Genomic DNA, 9,209 nt, shown 5'->3' on the forward strand with positions numbered 1-9,209 from the left:
TGCATTTCTGCCCCCTGGCTCACAGCTCAGTGGACATTTTAACATTTATTTAACACATTTAAGGAAAATACTAATAAAATAAAAATAAACAAAATAAATGTTTATTAAGCAATTTTGATAGGAAATTGCTTAATTTTAGAAATGTTTTTGCTCTATAAAATAGTTGTTTTCTTTTAGAATCATACATCTTAGCAGTAGGATTTACATGAAAAGAGAAACAAATTAAGTTTGAGTGAAAATGTACATTTTTTGCACTCTCTGTTCAACTGACTCAGTGAATCAAATGACTCAAAAAACCCGATTCACTTTGGTGAGTGACTCATTAAAACTCGATTCAGTAAAAAGAATCAAATTTACCATCACTACAGGCTGTTGTTCTCCTTTATCTCATAGTGGACAGAAATTATTTTTGGAGTGGCACAAATAATTTGTGTGACATCAGATTTAATGCAGAACAGCTGATTGTTCTGTAAATAGTTTGAAATGTTTATTGAAAAAAACGCCTTGGCTGCATTTTTAGGTAAACAGCTGCAAAAAACTTTGTTGTTTGCATAACTCAGTTACTTTTTTGAAGAAGTAACTATATAATTAATTGGCCAATATTGGCCATTATATACTGTATTTTGCAGACAGAGAGTTACAGGACTCTATCCCAGACCACAGTGTCACACTCATAATAGGAGTCAGAGCTTTATTTAAAAAAAAAAAAAGGAAAAAAAAATAAATAAAGTTTTGTTTTCAAAATTGGAGTTCATGTTATTTTTACTTCCAAACGTGTTAATACAGGTCACAGGACACAGGTCATGAACAAGATTTTTTTTTAAATTTTCATTGTAAGTGGGCTAAGGCAGTTAATTAAAAGTAGTATAATGCTGGGCTTACACTGTGTGATTTTTGGCCCATTTTGAGCCAATTTTTGAGTCGTGCGACCGTTTTGGTGATCGGACCGATTTTGGCCTTCATCGTGCGTCGTGCATCGTATAGTATACGTGGGGTAACGAGAAGTGATTAACACCTCACGGCCAGCTCCTGATCATCAATCGCTTGGTCGTGAGGGTGTCACCGCAGCCGCTCACACTGCGCACGCGCAAACACATAAACGTCGGTGAAAAAGATGGAGTAGCACGGCAGTGCAGCGTGTGATCTGGACACAAGTGATGGAGGCACAACTTGTAGAACTTTGGAAAGCCCATCCGAGTCTTTTTGATGTGGCCTCACAAAATTATCACGACCACAACAACCATGAAAATAGTTGAATTTACTCTGCTGCTCAATCACAGCTGCCTGATCAATGTTTTTCATTAGCAATTTAGCAAAGTTGATGGTGGTGGTGTGCGTGTCTGTGTGAGTGGAAGACAGAGAGAGGGGGAGAGCTATGGGCAGAAATCTGTGCCATCAGAAACTGAATTTGAATATTTTAAATTTGAATTGCTCGGATTGAATCTTAATTGTAACTTGAATAAATGCTTTTACAAACTGAATATGAATTAGCCTAATTTGAAATTCAATTTATTGGTTTGAAAATGATCATCACTAAATTGAAATTGAATTTTATATTTTGAAAATGAATTCATTTACTTTGAAACCGTATTTTATCCTTTAAAAGTTTAGCTCTCGAATAAGTTCAGATTCACTTCTCACCATTCAGTTTCAGTTCCAAAATTCAGTTTTTTGGGACTTACATCCGGTTCCAATCGAGTAATCGAGCGCATATTACAGCGTCTTGAGCTGAATTAAGACTTCAGAAGTCATTCGTCATGTCGAATGACCAGTGGATAAACTCTCAGGTTGGTAATAAATGTATTACATGTATAAGAACAAGCGTCATGTTAACAAATGATAGCCGTACAGTAACTTTTATGCTTCTTGTAGCTGTTAGCTAAAGGCACCAATTTAGCGTAGTTTGCCCTGGATTCAGCTTTGACAAACAAATATGATCGACTGTTTCTAGTAGAATTCCAAAGTTTTCATCTTTTACCCACCCATATGGAAAAGAAATAGTAAAAACCTATATGATTTACTCATGAAAGTGGCCACTTTCTCATTATTTTCATATATTGTTTTAGTAAGTATCCAAAACATACAAGATTCATTTATATAATTTTTCAAGGGATCTTATATCTGTTTTCACTCTTGTATGCTTTTCATACAAGTTTCACACAAGACAGATACAAACTTTATAAGATTTATATATATCTTTTCCATATGGGCTCTCAGAGCCCTGTGTGCTTGCAGTGACCCCTACAGTAGGGAAACATGCAAAACGATGTCCAAACCTTTGTGTTTTAGCTTTATTTATGTCTTACACAGCATCCCAACTCTTTAGCTAACTTAATAACTTTAGCTAAAGTGAATAGTTAGTGTAATTCATTAGTGCAGCATTACTGGATCACCTCTTTTTGAAGTGATATGATATGTGACTATCACTCTGTTTAAATACCATAATAATTCGTAGGGTACTGAGTGCATGCTTAATTAGTTGGGGTTTTTTAAACATACTGCTCCATTGCTATGTTTGACAGGCTGAAGTTGTCGGGTCACCTCCTAAATTGACCATCTTTTACAGGTGTTTTGTGCCAGAAATGGAGTGTCCACTGAAGACTGAAGATACTGAATCTCTACGCCTTGCCATCGATCCCTCTTGTGCCTTAATCTAGACAAGAGACATTAACTTAACCACTCTCACATGCTCTGTACCTACATCATCTTCCCTGACAGTCGTAGCTTGGCTCATCTGAGGGTGAAATTATAAGAATGTGTTATTTTGCAAAGTGCTCTCTAGGGTTCCTAAATAAAATATGGCATTGAGGTCATTTCTTTTGAATTAATCCCTTCTTCTGAAATATAAGAACCTCTCCTGGTTTTAATGGCACTTTGGATTTCCTTACTTTCTGTTCCACTCCCAACCCCAAGTAGATGCTGACAAGCTGCCACAGTAACATGGAAGAGGGAAAGAAGCTGGAAAGGACTACTACAAATAAACCCAAAGCCTAACAATGAAAAATGTAAAATAAGAACAATAATAATAATAAAGATAAAAGATGAAGTAACAAGTTTTTAGTTTCTTGTTTATTCCAAATGATCATCCAGATGTCTGTGACATGTGATGACAAACACCATAATGGAAGGCCTTAGTCATCACATGCTTAAACTCATCATATATTTTTGCATATGCTGAACAGGTAGTCAGACATGCTGTAACTGTGGGGTAGAAAACTGTATGAACACCATACGGTAGGGGTCTCAAACTCCAGTCCTCGAGGGCCGCTGTCCTGCAACTTTTCCATGTGTCCCCATTGCAACACACCTAGTAGGTCATTAGCAAGACTATAGAACTTGACTGCATGCTGAGTTGGCAATTCAGCCATTTGATACATGTTACAGCAGCTCATGAGTGAATGAACATGGTGCAATAAATGTATTTTAGAAGTATATGTTTCCAAATACATACATTTACTTGAGTAGGTAGGGTTAGGGGTTGCCACCTCAGCATGCAGTCAAGTTCTATACTCTTGCTAATGACCTACTAATTGTATTCAGGTGTGTTGCACCGGGGACAAATGGAAAAGTTGCATGACACCGGCCCTCGAGGACTGGAGTTTGAGATCCCTGTCATATGGAATATGACAGGTGTGGTTGAACTGCATGAAGACTTAAGTTTCTCTTCTCTTCTGGCAGGACAGGAATGTAGCCTTGTCCTGTGAGCCACAGTAAGGATGTACTTAGAGTAGAACTGGACTGTCACCGGCCTCAGGCTCTTCACCTTTTCAAAGACAAAGCAGTCATTTAGATAAAATATTAGATATTGTTTACCTGTAAATGCACAAAGAGAATTTAGAAATGTAATTATTGTCAAGAGTGACATTCATTTTCAAAATATAAAATTCAATTTCAATTTATTGATGATCATTTTCCAACCAATAAATTGAATTTTTAAATTAGGCTAATTCATATTCAGTTTTTAAAAGCATTTATTCAAGTTACAATTCAGATTCAATCCGAGCAATTCAAATTCAAATTTAACTTATTCAAATTCAGTTTCTGATGGCACAGATTTCTGCCCATAGAGAGCGAGCGACAGATTTTCTGTTATAACCTTCATTTTATGAACGCACACTGTGAGCACTCGGGTAGCATCAGAGCATCGGGCCGTATAGTGTGAGACCCTGCATCGTGATCTACGAACTTATAACCCCTGCGAGTCAATCGTGCAGTTTGTGCAGAAGCTGAATAACGCGACTGAAAAAATCGCACAGTGTATGCACAGCTTAACATAAATGTAAATGCTGTAATTTGATTACTTTAATAAACCATGTAACTTGGATGGATTTGATGCTGGCGTGACCACAGTGCACACGTCTACTGTTGCTCACAGTGGTCCAAGGGATCGCTCAGGGAGTTTGCGTGTTCGCTCAGACACATGAAAAATTAGAGGGAACATTGGTTACAACCGATGGCTGTTCAACAGTGAAAAATATCAGACTTTTGAAGCAGATGGAGGATAAAGTGAATGAAATAAACCCAGAACTGAATGTGGTATTTTTTTATTTTATCATACACCAGAGGTGTTGTGTAAGTGCGTGCTTAAAATTTGCCATATTGTTGATGCTGTAACTGAAATAGTTAACTTAATTAGAGCAAGATCACTGCATCAGTTTGCTTCATTTTTGATTCAATACTGGCCGAGCACTTCAAGTCAGTCAGATATGGGTTCTCTTTGACTCTACCATTATATGTGAACAAACATTGTCGGTAAATTACAGATGCAGATCCTCTCTTAGTGACATATACTATACTCTGTATTTGTACCTTACATTTTATCTGACTGTGATGCACTCGTTCAAGCTCAAAACAGACTACATTTCTGTCACTAAGCAAAGGAAAATAATTTTAAAAACTGCTGATGACAGAAGTTTTTCTCAAAAATTTTCCAACCGCTTTTATTTTTAACAGAGCAAGTAATTTTTACAATATTGCAAAATGTATTCACTCACCTGTTCAAATCCACTTCCTATCAATGTGGTACCATAATAGGACGCTACTTGTCCAACATGTCCAGTTCTGAAATTTCCTCGCTTACTAAATATTCCACAGTCAACTGTAATTGGTAATGTAAAAGTTGAAGTGATTGAGAATCACAGCAATTCTGCCATGAAGTGGTAGGCCATGAAAAATCCCAGAGAAGGATAAGTTGATGCTGTTCCTGCTGCATAGTGTGCCGAGGTTGCCAACTTTCTGCAAAGTAAATCGCTACAGACCTCGAAGCTTCATGTGGCCTTCAGATTAGCTGAAGAACAGTGTGTAGAGAGCTTCATGGAAAGTGTTTCCATGGGTGATCAGCTGTGTCCAAGGCTAACATCACCAAGCACAATGCAAAGCGGTGGATGTGCTGGGTTATGGGACAGTGGAGATGTGTTATCTGAAGTGACGAACAACATTTTGCCGTCTGGCAATCCGATAGATCAGTCTGGGTTTGGCGGTTGCCAGGAGTACAGTAGCGTTTCCAATGTAGCGTTTCTATGTTGAAAATACGAATTTACTTAGAAAGCATAACTTATTTCTATTTGCACACAATAATAAAATTAAAAAATTCCCAGGGTTAATATTATTAGCTCATGTAAAGCTCATGTCTATTTCATGTTTATTTTTCATGTCTATTTAAGCGTAATTTATGACAGTATGTTTGCACTGAAGCACCGCAGCAATTTCCTAATGTTGTAAACCTGCTCAACATTTGGCAATAAACCCTTTCTGATTCTGATTCTGATTCTAAAACAGACCCTTTAAATTGATCCATAACAAACTGTTATTGTGCAAAGATGTGCTTAAAGCCTTTACAAGCTTCAAGAATTACAAAGTTAAAGTTAAAACTGAGGGTTATCTTCCAATTAACTCGTAGTATAAAAACATCAGCAAGGGTCTGAGCTGTTGTTTGAGAAGCCAACGAAAGAAAACCAAAGAAATCAGTTTAGACTTGAGAAAAACATTGCTTATCTTCACAATGCAGAAGATGGATACAAAGTTACCAGATTATTTCCAAGTGTCAAGAACTGGAGGGAGAAGTATCATCAAGAAATTCAAGGACAGCCACAGAGTACAGAGCAGAGGTGTGAAAAGAAGAGTCAGAACCGTCAAAAAGGTCTCAGGCCAAGAAAGATTAAGCTTACTTAGGAAGTGTGTACTTTGGTCAGATGAGACAAAACTAGAACTCTCTGGCCACAGAGGTGCTGCTTATGTTTGGAGGAAGAATGGAGAGGCGTACAACTCAAAGAACACAGCCACAAAAGGAAACATGGTGGTGGGATTATTTTGCTGTGGGGGTGCTTCAGTGTCTGTAACTGGATATCTCGTAAAAGTGGAAGGAATCATGCAGAGAGAAGGATATGTGAGTATTCTTGAAGAAAACCTCAAACAGTCAGCAGCAAATCTGGATCTGGGTGATCGCTCTGTCTTCCAACATGACAACAACCCAAAAAATATCAGTCCTGGTAAACAACTACCATCAGAAGTCTAAGGTCAACATTACTGATTGGTCTGCTGAACTGAAGATCAACATCCGTGCCAGAAGATCATCAAATCTGGAGAACCTTGAGAGATCGCCAAAGAAGAATGGGGTTGGATTATTCAGGAGACATTTGTGAGACTTGTCGAAAACTTCAACAAATGGCTGCATACTGTTATCCAGCAAAAATGATACACCGTCTTTAGCAAAGGAAAGCTGATAATAATTTAGTTTTTCTGAAATAATTTTGCTTCTGTGTGCAAAATAAAATACTGTAAGCAGCCAAAATAAAACAAGAATGTTTGGAAAAGCTGTGTTAAAAGTCCCTTGCTATGTTTAACAGCATTTGGAAATTTTCATAGGAAGGCTAAAGGATTCTTTTCACATATGGGTTTGACATTTTCATTATAAAATGTTTGTTTAACTAGAATGTAACTTGAAACATTACTTTTTTTTAACCGCCAATGATAAAACCACCTTTTTTGGCAAGTGAAGTGGGAAAGCATAAATAATTGAGGGCCTCAAGCCATAGTGTATTATCACCAACCAAAGATTATAGCATAAAATCATTAAGCAGTTTCAATTTGGTGGGGAAAGTTTGTGATCATATGTAAGTCCAGATCTAACTCTTCATGATCATGGTCCTAGGTTTTTTGATACAGTATTTGAACTTATGGACTTTTCGTTATTTCGATATTTTCTGTTTATTCTGAGCTTACTTTTATTATTTGCTTTGTGTTTTCAAAATAACCATCTTCCAGTGGCTGGTTTTAGCAGGATAAAGCACCATGTAACAAAGATCAATCTATTCAGATGACCTCCACAATCATCAAATGCCAATCCATAAGAGCAAATTTTTGAGGAAAGGGAGATTTGTATCATGGATGTGAAGCTGACAAATCTGCAGCAAATGTGTGGCACTATCATAGCAATGTGGACCAAAATGTCTAGAGAAATGTGGGTGACTCTACAATTGGTTACTGTACATTGAAAACATGCATCCATGCTAACTGGTGTGGTTTTCCTTTTTGCTTATATGTTTATATTTTGGTTAATACATATCATGAATTAAGATTTTATCACCATAATTGCTGTTGTGGGGCAGCTTGCTTCAACCACTGATAGCATGAAGATTAAGCAGAGAGGAGAATCTTCCATCAACAGAGACGTGGACAACACGGACTGGCCGAGATCCAGTGTAGTCATTAACAGCACCATTACCACATAGATCAGTCTCACTCTGGACAGGACAGCTGGACTCACTCTCTGCCTCTCTTTGCCTTGCCATATGTATCACATCGTGGTCAGACTGTTGGTGGGTGTGAAGGTCACTTTGGTGTCAGTGAAGCAGATGTCTCTGCGGATGCAAAATGCCCCTGGGGAGAGCCCAGTTTGTGGTTCAAAAAGAAGAACAGCGTTCAGCTGCTTGACATTGAAATGAAAATAATTTTAATACCAGAGGCTCAAAACATGGAGCTTTAGCTAAAACTATGTATATATATATATATATATATATATATATATATATATATATATATATATATATATATATATTAGGGTGCAACGATACTCGTATCGATATTGAACCGTTCGATACAGTGCTTTCGGTTCGGTACGCATATGTATCGAACAATACAAAATTTTTAATTTATTTTATCAACTTTCCTTCTGACGATGCTGTCTGTGTTGAGCGCTCAGTGGATCTGTGTTGAGCGGTCAGTGGATCTGCGCTCGACAGTGCAGCCTAGGCGGAGTAGTCGAACGCAGATTCACTGAGCGCAGGGCAAGCAAGCGAGACAGAAGTTAAGCTCTCCTTGCAACATGGCAAATTGAACCTCCCCCACCCTCATTCAGATCTGGCGTTTGGAACTATTTTGGTTTTCATGTGACGTATGACCCTGAAGGTAAGCGAGTCATGGACTAAAGTAAAACAGTATGTTGGATGTGCCACGCAATGCTCAATTACATGGGTGGGAGCTAGTGTGTTAGCGCAGTTAGCTCGTTAACGTGTTGGCCGTCCAGCCCCATGCACGGGGCGATCCGCGGTAGCTCGTTAACGGAGATTTGCCGTGTTGTGGCGTTAACGTCATTTCAACGAGATTTACCCTGACAGCACTAGTGGGAACACAACGAATATGACTGCACATTTACGCTGACATCATCCTAGTGCAAAGACAAGTGGAAGCAAACAAAAACAACAAGCACGCATGCTACAAACTTTACCCGAGTCATTTAGACAGCCGTTAGCACATGATTCTCCTTATGGGGACCTGATATGTTTAATATGCTGCTGAGAATATAGCCCAGAAGAAGTGGATAGTATAGCTTTTATTTTGGAAAGAGCCATTTCTCTGTAATAAACTCTCTTTTCGAAAGATGAGTGATTCCTCAATCAGATACAGGGCTCGCAAAATTGCTTGCGATTTTTCCAGTCGGGCTACCAAAATCTATCTCTGCCCTGCCCGTCGGCCTATCGTAGGAAGGAAAAATATATGTCAATGCTTTTGCATTCTTTTTGAAATGTAGCTGGGTAATTATGTCATTGGCATCGGTGAGCCACTGTCAATATGTGACATATTGAAATCGTGTTTGAATTTGCGCTTGTTTTTTGCTTTCACTTTGCAATCGTGCGAACTGTGTATAGAGAGCGACAGCACTGATTGGTGAGTGATGATAATTTGCGCACCAATTCCTCTGACATCGTCTT

Source organism: Simochromis diagramma, unplaced genomic scaffold, assembly GCF_900408965.1.
Source record: "Simochromis diagramma unplaced genomic scaffold, fSimDia1.1 OVJJ01000747.1, whole genome shotgun sequence".
NCBI classification, from domain to species: domain Eukaryota; kingdom Metazoa; phylum Chordata; class Actinopteri; order Cichliformes; family Cichlidae; genus Simochromis; species Simochromis diagramma.